Source organism: Dermacentor andersoni, chromosome 7 (genome assembly GCF_023375885.2).
Source record: "Dermacentor andersoni chromosome 7, qqDerAnde1_hic_scaffold, whole genome shotgun sequence".
Classification (NCBI taxonomy): Eukaryota; Metazoa; Arthropoda; class Arachnida; order Ixodida; family Ixodidae; genus Dermacentor; species Dermacentor andersoni.
The window spans coordinates 18284070-18296280 of record NC_092820.1 but is presented as its reverse complement, the minus strand read 5'-3'; the positions used below and the strand labels follow the sequence as shown (position 1 = coordinate 18296280).

General features: G+C 46.9%; 1 protein-coding gene across 3 annotated transcripts in view; it reads right to left on the bottom strand.

Annotated features, from left to right (window-relative positions):
• LOC126535535 (Kv channel-interacting protein 4-like) overlaps positions 1-12211 on the bottom strand; it is a 298260-nt gene that overhangs the window by 161779 nt on the left and 124270 nt on the right. The window lies entirely within an intron of this gene.

Below are 12211 nucleotides of genomic sequence, written 5' to 3'. Positions count from 1 at the left end.
GACGTGGAGGGAGCCAACTTGAGGGATATCGATTCCATTGAGTCTGACGTTGGGATCTGGGGCGACGTAAGCTGGTGGTCTTCCCCGGGTCCTTGCCTTGAGTATGAGTAGCTCTGATTTTACGGGGCCGCACTGGAGACCGCATATTGATAGGGACTGTTCTATCTGTTCAATTGCCTCTTGCTATTGGCCCGTTGTGGGCGCTTTTGTCCATAACGTTATTTCGTCGGCGTATACTGCATGGCATAAACCCTCGATGCCATCGAGTTGTTGCGGGAGCTTAATTATAGCGGGATTGAACACAAAAGGTGAAATGACTGACCCCTGTGTAGTTCTTTTGTTGGCCATCTCGAACCTGTCGCTTCGGTTGTTGCGGATACCCTCCGCAGCCGTGCGATCTTTGAGAAAGTCGTGTACGTATTGGTAGGTCCGAATTCCGCAGTTTGTGTCTTGGAGATTCTGGAGGATTGCTTCATGCTTCACATTATCGAGGGCTACTTTTATACTTATTGTTAAAATAGATCACTTTTCGTGGCATTCTAGGTAGTCCAAGAGGTCTTCGTTGAGCTGTAGTAGTATATCTTGTGCTGAGAGGAGCTGTCGGAAGCCAAACATTGTGTCGGGCATGAGTCGTGAGACTTCGAGGTGTGTGGTGAGGTGATCGTGAACCATGTGTTAGAGAAACTTTCCAGCGCAGGAAGTAAGGAAGATGGGGCGTAGGTTGCTGATTTGTAGTGGCTTGTTGTGTTTTGGGAGCATAATGACTTATGCGTGGTTCCATTCTGCCGGGAGCTCACCTTTTTCCCAGCAGTTATTCACGTAGTTGAGTCCATTTAGGGCCTTGTCTGGGAGGTTTTGTAGGATCTTGTTCGTCACCTTGTCATTTCCTAGCGATGTGTTACGGGTCAATTTGGCAAGGGTGGCATGGAGTTCTGGAAGCGTGAAAGAGCTGTCGAAGGTGATGTTTGATTCGCCTTTGTACGGTTGGGGATCGGTAACATTGGGGGCATTTTCTCCGACATGTTCACACTTGATTTCTTCCAAAATTTGTTTCTCAGTTCCTGGATGGGAGTTAATGATTTTCTTGAGATCATGTCTTTGTTGGGTCTTGGGTTTGGTTGGTAGCTAGAAAGGTTCGCAGTATATGCCAGGTCTTCTTCATGCTGAGTGTGCTTTGAAGTTGGTCGCACAGCTTATGCCAGTTCTGACAGCTGAGTTCATCGCCGTATTCTTCTGCTTGCTTTGTTATGCGAGCGATCCGTTTCTGCAGTTTGCGGTTAAGTTTCAACTTTTTCCACCGCCTCAGTAGTCCTCTACTTGCATCCCAAGAAATGTAGGAGTTGAGTCTACGGCTGGCGTGTCCATTGTGAGTTGGATGACCTTAGTGTACTTTTCCGCCGCCTTGGCCAATTTGGTGAGCCACTCTTCAATATTTTCGATGTTTTCTTCTCTGTCATGTTCTCAGAAGGCCTTCCAGTCCGTCAGTCTTGCCGTTCCGGTTCTGCTCGGCTTCTTATGGTGCAGGATTTCAAGCTCAAGGATGTGGTGGTCGCTGCCGAGATTTTCTCCAGTCAGGTTCATTCCGCCTTGGATATTCCTATTGTAAAGGTGAGATCGGGATTTGTATCCCTGGACACACTGTTGCCTATTCGATCCGTTAGTTTAGGATCATTCCAGAGGGTTAGGTGATTCTGTTGTGCCGAATCGTGCACTCGCGCTCCCTTCTTGGTCGTGTGCTGGTAACCCCATGCTGTGTGTGCGGCAATAAAATCCCCCATTATTACGAGTTTAGGCCTTGAAATACTGTTCTGGCTTGCGTGATGAAGTTTGCAAAGTCGGATAACGGACCCCTGGGTGGACTATATCAGCATAGTACTTGGGAAAAGTCAGCAAAAATACACGGAAAGTGCCTCGAGCCGCCAATCGCGCGGTTTTAGTATTCGTGAATTCGAGAGCTACTTTCATGCTCACGAAAACGTCTTTATATAGCACGTATTGAGCATCAGAAAGCCGTATCGGGAATTTTTCATCTTGTTCTAAAATTTTATCATTGACACTTCTAATCTAATTAAAATATTAAAAAGGTCAATATTTAATGAAGACCAATTATGTCATCAGGCGGATTGCAAAAAAAAAAAATATCACGAGTATCTCCAAGCGATGGCAAACAACGTTAACATGGTTCTGTCAAGCTACGTGACAGTACCCCATCTTTAAACTTTGACATAAACGGGTCTTGAGCCACCCATCGCGTTGGGTAAAAAAACATAGTGCGCTGATGGCGTACACCACCGTGAGCACTTCAGCGAAATGTTGTAATCGTGCGCGGTGCGTGCAGCTTGCGAGCGTAGTGCGAAGCAGCCTTTCTCTCTTTTCAATAGAAGCCTGCCGCTCACTCTTTTCTGTACCCTTCATTTGGTAATGCAGCGCATTCCCATATGTTACTGCTATTGGCCAATAGCTGACGTCAGTCAAGAAGGCTCCTTAGATCAGTGCGCTTCTTCCTACTGTTACTCTGTATATCTATTGAACAAATTTATTAAACAGGCTGCAGTGAGCGAAAATCTGCGAATTCCAATATAATTGCGTAATTCTCGCAGAAGCCGCCTATCGTATGCACGCGCTCGGCCGTGGGCGCCCGCATAGGTATTAAACTTTGGCCACTCTGCTTATCGCTGTCGCAGTCGTCGGGCCTCGCTAATTTCGACCAGTTTCGAACGTTTAACTAGCCTCGAACCACGCGAAACTTAAGGTTAGACCACACACGCTTGCCAGCACGCACTCACTCCTGACGGCTCCCGGTTAGACGCCTTAGAAGACAACGCTTCAAAATGCGCAATTTGGATGCGGCCGTCAGTCAAGCTGTTGAAGGACAAAGCCGGTCCGCACCACGTAGCACGGCCAGAGTGAGCGCGAGCAAGCACCCTGTCGAGCAGAAAGCAAACGCTGCGCATTCGCACCACACAGCTTCCTGTAGCTGCGGCCTGCTATACGTGTCGCATCGCCGTCGGGTGCGACGATGAGTCCACTGACGCTCTGCGTTCAGCGCGTCGTAGGCGCCGAAGTCAGAAGTGGTGACGTCAACGTTAATATGCAAAAATTGGAGGGCGCTTAAGCTTCGCCTTCAAGAGTGAAACGCGATAGCGTTATCGCACCCCGTTCGCACCGCCCACTCATTCGCTCGCCATGCTTTTGAGTCACACAAAGACGAAACGTGTGCCTGAGCAAGCGGAACGAACCAAAGACTCGGTGTCTCGGAGGGAGAAAGAATCTAGGCGAGCCAAACGTCGTGATCGGCACTGACAGCCGGGCCGCGACGCGCCATGAAGGCGGACGCGATCATGGGGCTGACACCTCGATGGGATCGTCCTCTAGAAGCGGGCGAGTGGCGCGCCAGCTGTGGGGGCAGCACCGTACATTGCGAGGAGGGAGTCTTCTGTGTTTGCCGCAGGATGACTCTGCGTGCGCGCCAAGCGCAGAAGAAATGTAGCGGAAACGTACTTGGCTACGCGTTTAACTGCGACTTCTGTAATTTACATGCTCATAATTACCGATATACACCGCAGTATAACTTTCGACGACAAGTTTCTAAGGCAACACCACATTCAATAGAGGCGCTTTTGTCCCACTTTGAAGCATCGAACTCATGGCTGAGTGGTAGCGTCTGCATCTCACACTCCGGACACCGTTGTTCGATTCCCACCCAGCACATCTTGGAAGTTGTTTTTATTTATGAATTGAATTCTGAAATTTTTCGCTCGCGGCCAACGTCGCCGACGCCGACGACACTGGCTTTTCTGCGACACGAGCTCCTTAACGTTGTCGCGTTAAAATGAAACTTGAACTGCGCAGCGAAATTCACTAGGCGGAGCGTTGTGGGCACGCCCCACTCCACCGTAGCCTTCGCAGTATAAGGCCTTTAAGGAGCGCACAAGCCCCGTGAAGGACGTGCTGAATTCCCAATACCTCCGCCTCTGCTGAACGCATTCAAGTACTTTTTGTGGCAATGTGTTTCTGACATGGCATACTTCAATTGGATTTCTCCACTTCGATAAAAGTGATTCAGGGCCCGTTTAAGTTACGTGAGTCTCCCTTTATTCTTCACACGTGTCCTGAGTGGATGACTGTTGCGAACTTATGATAAAAATTACTTGTGGTGGATGTGATAATAATATCTGAGGCAATCTTAGCTGGTTTCAGAAAACAGATCACAAAGGTGCATGGTACAATCTAATATTTAAAGAATGACTTTTAGATCTTTGGAACACATTAATCTATTCAGCGCAATTTCTAAAGCGCTAAAACTTGGCTTCTTACGCAATTTCATGCGCATTTCTATGGAACGTGTAACTGCATATTTATAGCAGCTATATTTGGGAGCCATATCTAGAGGAGTTTACAAGGCGTTCTGTGAACAATCTCTGACTCCTTATTTAGATGCGGCGATATGCGAGAACGCCCATGTGTCTTACATTGGGTGCGGGTACAAGGTTCCCACGTGGTCGAAATTTACGGAGTGTGCCATTACAGCTGCCTCATAACTATATCGTGGCTCTAGCGCGGAAATTGCACAGGACACGTTTTCTGGGCTTTTTGATATACAATTTGCCCATGCTCACCAACACTTGCAGGAGAAGCCTTCGGGCTCTACAGGCTATTGAAGCTCGAGCTCTCAGAGTTTCTCTTGGATTGCATCAACAGTGGCGACTAGTGCAATCGCCCAGGACCCACCAATACCAACATACATTGTGGTGGAAGTGCTGAGAGGGCACATTAGTCACTTAATCTGAGCCCGTTTGCATGATCTTGCAACGCCACCGTCGTTTAAAAGGTCATAGGCATCATATTGTGTTACGACTACAGATGATTACACCCGCATTCCATCAGGCTTAGCCCCTGCAACTAAGCTATCCAGTCTTCCACGGTGTTGCGCTCCACCTTCAGTGCACCTCGCCATACCAGGAATCAGAAAAAAAACTCACATGTCATCACATGTTCTTAAAAGAACGATCTCTACTCCTTATGCGAGAGAGGTTAAGCGGACCACATACACATTTATACTCCTGGATAAGCAATTCTCCAGTATTCCTCTGGAACCACGGCTTTCACAGCGAGAGCCACCACCATCAGTTTCAAGACTTGTCACCCAAAGACATCGACGCCAGCCGAACTTGCATCTCTTCGCGCTGCACTTTGTCTCGTCAGCCAAGAAGAACCTCGAAGATGGTCAAAATTCAGTGACTCGAAGGCAGCACTGCAGTATTTGTTAGCAGTCTTGCGGCGTGGACTACACTAACAACCGGTATTCGAGATTACACAACTAAGACATGCTTTGGCTGAGAAAGGACACCGCGTGGCTTTTCAGCGGCTTCCAAGTCACTGTGGCATCATAGGTAACGAAAGCTCCGATAAGGCTGCTCGGTCGACTGTTCAAGGCGGCAAAGATGAGCCGATACCGTTATCAAGGACAGATGCCGCTAGAAAACTCGAATACTTATACGGGGTATCACGTTCTCCATGTGGAATACATTAAGTTTTCAGGGTAACCGGCTGCACCACCTAGACTGTTCTCTCCGCCTTCGCATCCAAGGTGACCTCTTCTGACGCGAAATTGCCGTGCTTTCTCAAACATGGCAAGGAGTGGCTTTTACGAAGTCATTTGCTTTCCGATTGGGTGGGCTCACGACGCCTCGTGTGATGACTGGGGTAGTTAGGAGACTCTTCAACGCGTTCTCTATGACTGTCTTCAGTGATAATTTACAGAGATGATCGGTCGCAATTGCGACAGCGCGCTTTGACAAAAGACTTTCAACAAAGGAAATAATCTTAGAATGCCGACATCACAAACCATCGAAGCGGAAGGCGCTGAGGGCACTGTTTCAGTTTTTTAGGACAGCAGACCAGGACAAGCGGCTGTAGCCTGAGCTGATGTTTATACAGCTACTGGTATTACTATACTAGACGGGGATAGTGTGCGGTGATAGTGACCGACTGCGGTTGGGTATCTGTGCTCCCTTTCTTTTTCTCTGTGTACTTTCCTATCATTTGACCTTCCCCTCTTCTCTTTCCACAGCCTAGTGTAGCCTACCGGATCTTCCCCTCTGGTTAACCTCTCTGGCTTCCCCCTTTTCCCTGTCTCTCTCTCTAGCCGATAAAACCCCGCAATCAGTAATTAAAACTTTCTACACGTTCTCAGATTTAATTTTAAGAAGAAGGCTTCTTTGCCTACTTTACTGGGTTTCGCATGTCTAGCTTTTGAGGGCTGTGTGCTGTTGAATCGGTCACCATCTCGGGGAATATATCTGTGGATATACACACAAAGTTTATATGTAATTGCGTGCGAAGTATGCAGATAATCACTACATAAATATTATATTGATGCGAAAGCGTCAAAAGGCCCGTTGAGCGAAAAAACGGCGCCTAACTTCCCATTGTCTGCGACGCCACGCCATGAACGCACCCGCGCGCTCATGGAGAGCTCGAAGGACCACTCAGCGGCCTTGACTTCGATAATAATGCTTTCAAATTCCCAACTCATAAGAAGTGCTTAGGTGTCCTCGGATTTTTTAACTTACTATGCAAATCCTGAGCATATTGTCACATGGTAGTGACGGTTAAGAAGGCAGCAAAACTGTGATTAACCAAACGAGCGTTTTATTAGGCAAACTTGTGCCCTCAAAAACAGGCTACCCTCAAAGAACCACGGTAGCGGCGAACACGACCGGCGGTCGTCGAATTCTGATCAACTGGTGAAGCGCGTCGGCTTTTATACATCAATCGTCCAATGTTCCAGACTAATCGCTGGGACCCGCGCTCCTTCCACGAAGTTCTACACTATTCGCATCGCGCACACATGCAATCAGATTACACAAGGTTCGGTCACAGACAGTGGATGGAACCATCGATAACATTCCAGAAACTTCCGACACATGCAAGCGCGTTCTGCGCTGTGCGATAACATTTGTTAGGCGGTGAAACGTGTCACGCGATGAAGACAAGTACACGTGTCAATATACTGCCCGCTCAGAGACATCTATAAAGCACACCAATCTGTGAATGTTATGGACAGTTATATGTACCAGATTCTTGGAGTTATTTTCTTTGATTTAGCCACTCAATATGTACCCATGGGGCACATATTGCTGGCCAGTCTTACAGAATAGACATGTCCCACTGCGATTCCTATATAAAATTTTATTCTAACATCAAACCGATTGGTTAATATAATTATGGAATATATTGTCTGTCCGCTTTGATATATGCACTACAGTGCTCATACGTCTCACACTAAGCATCCACCTGAATCGGTGTTTGCGTTTCGGCATAGCTTCTTAACGTAGTGCATAAGAATATAAAGTGCTGGACAAGAAAGGTTGCGGTGGCGGATAAACACAAATATTCCACGAGATTACTCGTGGCCAAAGATAAAACTAAACGAACTTATACTAATCACCGCTCACCATTTTGTAAAACTTCTCTGCACATAAATACCAACATACGTATTGGATCTGCCTATATTTCTTGAAAAATCCTGAGCCATTCCACTCTGTGAAGGTGGTTTACCAGCGAAGCTTATTAGCACACGACATGGTGGTGACACATAATTTTGAGTAAAGGTACGAAATCACTTGTTTTTTTGATCGGTGATCATTTTTTTCACTCGCAACTGCAATCACATTTTTTAATAATGTCAAATCGACGCACCTACGCCACTCGGTGGTCAATTGTGCCAGATCGGTGTGGCATCGCAAGGGATGTCCGCAACACGGAAGGCGTAAGCCGCTCCTTCAGCGGTACTGACACATCCACATTGAAATCACCGACTACTACAAGATGGGTAGTGTCATCACCGCTAATACACGCAAAGTGAGTAGCCATGAACCTTACGGGACTATGAGTCACTGCAACTTTTGCTTGCTTACGGGGATACGAGCGATTGATCATGATAGCTTTGTTCACGGAGAACAAAAATGAGCGAAACCCTAACCATATACAGCTGCGCTGTAAAATCTTGTGCCTAATTCTTGCTGTTTCTAAACTGTCTTGGACATTATCCCTTTAGGTGTTGTCCACAAATGTTACAAACCATCAATGTATCACTTTTCTGCAACGCTGGCGTCCTTGGCAGCATATAATAGTCTGTATTGCATGGCGTTTATAGCAAGCAGAAAATAAAAATACCACATACTACATCGCTGAACGTTGAAATAAAGTCCAATGTTTAGTTAAAACTTCAAGCATAATTTAAGTATGCTGAATACGAGATTGGAAGTAAAGTTTAATTTGAAGTAAACCCACTCAAGTTCCCCATTCTTGTCCCACAAATTTATTATAACCGGCTACAGCGTGGGATTAGTGACTATCGAAAATGGCTTTTCTTATTTTATTTCCAAGAAGAGTGCATTTGCGAGGATTTGAGATCGCTAGGCACTTTAAACACGCTTCAGGCAAAGATGTTCACGACATTTTGTCACTCCCTGTATTGTGTATCGCAAGTATTCAGTCTCGGACTCGTCAGCGCACCTTTTCTTCTATAGTCCCCAATGTCAGAAAGCGTAGTTCGCGTCACTGCGTATGGCGCTTTATTGAGGCTTGCTGAAAGAGACGTCGACCTGCTGGCAAGTCGGCCCGGAGAGCCATGCCTCAGAGTGGTTATAAAGGCGTCAAGGAAAAGTCTCTGCTTGCACTGCGTTCTTCCGTCGATCTGATGCAATTACTGCAGGCGTTGCAGATTATAGCGGAATGATATTGCATTAGTCTTAGTTGTAACCCAGCAACCTTCTTGAATTTTATTTGAGAAAATTTACAAGTGAATTAAGTACATTAGCAGCACTTCATAATTCAAGTAAATTCCCTTGTAAACTCACAGTTACCACATACATCGAACCTGTATGAGAAATATACAAATTTATCGAAATACTAACATTTACAAATGGTTAGTATAGTATCGCAGACAATTATTCCGCTGGTATGCTAGGGTTGAGGATTGGGTGAGTTGGTATTGCATTCTAAAACTGGTTCAGCGCAACGTAGAATGTTGAGCTGTACCAGTTTTAGTCCGCTAGTATCTTGTATCTATATCTCAACCATTCTTTTGAAACTAACAAAAATATTCGCCCATATAGGCGACTACCTGTCTGACCCCGCTGAAGTATTCCTGAAACTTGGTGGATATTTTAATTGCGGCGTGCGAACCATGAAAACTATAACGACGACATGTTCAAGTCTTTACATTGGTGGTGTGTTTTCGACAAGTAAAAGAAAAAAATTTGTAAGACGCCAGTGAAAGGTTTTGTATGTTTTGCTTGAAATGTTGTTGAAGCGCCCGAACCCCCTCAGTACGATTCTTTCTCCTACTGCGGGAACACAAACTACATCGCCTCTCTCAATATGTGAAGCGAGGCGATGACTAACACCGCTGACGGCCGAATCTGAAAAGCAACATTATAGTGGCCCACTCGTCCGACGAACGCGCCCCCATCGGAGAGGCCCTCGAGACTCGACGCCTCTCAGCTGGACACGAACCGCGATTCCCGAGCACGCCTGCACTCGGCCAGAATTGCGCAGTGCTCGTGCATGCGGGACGATACAATGAAGGCTATTCGCCCTAATGCTTTCTGCCTAATTTTCGGGTACCTGTTTCATATTACTGTACAATTGGAAGGTACGTTTAAACAGGCCTGCCGTGGAATTGATAGACAGAACTACAGGCCGATTATGGCGTCGGGATTGTTGTAGCGCTAATAACGCTATCTTTCGGGGCGGTATTTTGCGAAAGCACGTAAGATATCATGGCCAAAGTTCGCAACGTCATGGAGAGAGAGAGACAAGAGGGAGAAAAGACAGGGAGGTTATCCAGTGTAAATACCGGCTGGCTACCCTGTGCTGAGGAAAGGGGTAAGGGGAATAAAAGGAGAAGGAAGAGAGAAAAAAAACAAGAGAAATGCACACAGTAACGCGATGTTATAATACGCGCAACAATAGTGAAAGACGATCGCACAATTCACATGTCCTTAAGAACTTGAGGAAAGCCCTTAAAGGGAAGCTGAAAGGTTTTCCAGAAAAAATGAGTGAACATCTGTACATAATAATTTTCAACCCTCCGAATTCGAATATCGTATCGAAATTGAGCGAAAGAAAGCGCAAATATATTTTATTTCGACGAAAAATGCAGCAGCGGACACGCCCAGCTCGCGCGTCTCGTTTCCGCCTGTGATTGGTCGGGCGCCTCGTGACGTCAACACTAGTAACCGACCGCTGCCGCTACACATGAAGCGCGGTGCCATGTAGTTTGGTGCTGTTTTTCTGAGACGGTAATGGAAAATTTAGAGAGACTCCGTTTTTCTGAGGAGTTCGGCGTTACTCCCTACATGTACGAGCCGATTGCGAAGAGCCGGTCTCTCGAAGAAGCAAACGATGCTGGTGCGAGCAGTGCTTTCGAGGCGAACGAAAGCAAAGTCTTGGGATCTCCTTGTGTTGGAAATGCTCTTTGGTGAGTATGTTTTTTGCAAAGCGATGTAGTGATCTCGCCGATATTTCGCCGAGCTAGTGAGCTCGTTTCCGGTCAAACAACTGTACTGTTGTGTTCCTGCATGCCTCCTCGTGGAACGTAAGCGGGGATGCGATCGTTGGCATTTGTGCGCTGTCCAAAGCTGTCGGCAATCTACAAAGACGGTTTAAACGCGTGAAAAGCTTCCCGGTTCATGCAATACGTGTAGTGACCTTCATCTGTTGACTACCACGTTGACTACCACTCACGTTGATTACCACTCACGTTGACTGCCACGCACGTTGACTACCACTCTACATACACGCAGACACACCAACAAAGGAATACAGGGTCGATCGAAGCAGACTACGATGGCACGCACGCAGAAACAAGCGCGGTCACGCACGGTCGCGGACGCTGCGAAGGAACGAAACACTAGAGTTGACGTCAGAACACCGCGGTTTCCGGTCTCCGCTCGCATCGTCAGCGTCAGCAGCAGCGCGTGGCATTCGACGGGGGGCGGAGCTACAGCGCAATTTCAACCGACGATTACGTCGCTCCTAATTGAAAAAAAAACCCCAAATTTTACCTACATGGTTTATAAGGTTCCCGCATCCGTATATGAGCGTCTTATTGAATTCGACAGACTCTTCAGCTTCCCTTTAAGGCGTTGAGTGCCGAAACCCGTCTGGACCTGTGTCCTAGAACCTTCTCTTCTGTGAAGGGGCGATTGTCCAGTTTTTCGAGCGCGGTCACGAGCAATTTTCTTTCCACATCGTAACGTGGACAGTCACAGAGGAGGTGCGCGATGGTCTCTTCGCAGCCGCAGGTGTCGCAAGCAGGGCTGTCGGCCATTCCGATGCGGAAGGAATAAGAGTTCGTGAATGCCACGCCGAGCCATAGGCGGCACAGAAGTGTTGCTTCCGTTCGTGGCAACCCTGGTGGAAGACGGAGTTGCAAACTAGGATCCAATCTGTGAAGACGTGTGTTCGTGAATTCACTGGTGTTCCACAGAGTTAGCGTAAGCTCGCGTACGAGGGAGCGAAGACTTGTGGCTGCATCTGTTCTTGACAGCGATATGAGTATAATGTGCGCCCGGGCAGCGTCATCCGCACTGTCATTTCCCGAAATTCCGCAGTGACCCGGTATCCACTGGTATATAATGTTGTGTCCCTTGTCGATTGCGTAATGGTGGAGTAGTTGGATGTCTGCGACTAATTGCACATTTGGTCCGTGGTTGAAAGGGGACAGCAGACACTGGAGAGCTGCCTTTGAATCACAAAAGATGGACCATGAATGTGGTGATTTGGGACCAATAAACTCCAGAGCAGCACGGATAGCTGCGAGTTCAGCAGCCGCCGATGATGTAACGTGAGACGTCATGGAGAAATCGTTTACAACTCTGCGCAAAAGAAAAGGCTTATCATGCTTTACGGAAACATTTCTCCTTGAGGAATCGAGTCAAAGCACTATGTTTATTTAGGTAGACGCAGCCAACTCTCGTTTCATCTGCGCTAGCACGCAATTAAGAACTAGAGCGCAGGAAATTTTTAATAATGATCAGCAGATAAATATCCCGAGTATAGGCAATCGCTGTATTAAATTTAGTTTAGTTCTGAATTTCTAAATTAGTTTAGCTTTCGTTTAGATTCAAATTTAGTTAGACATGCTGTCTGATGCCTTTGTAGAGGCCACGACAATGAGCTCTTTTTTGGAACATGT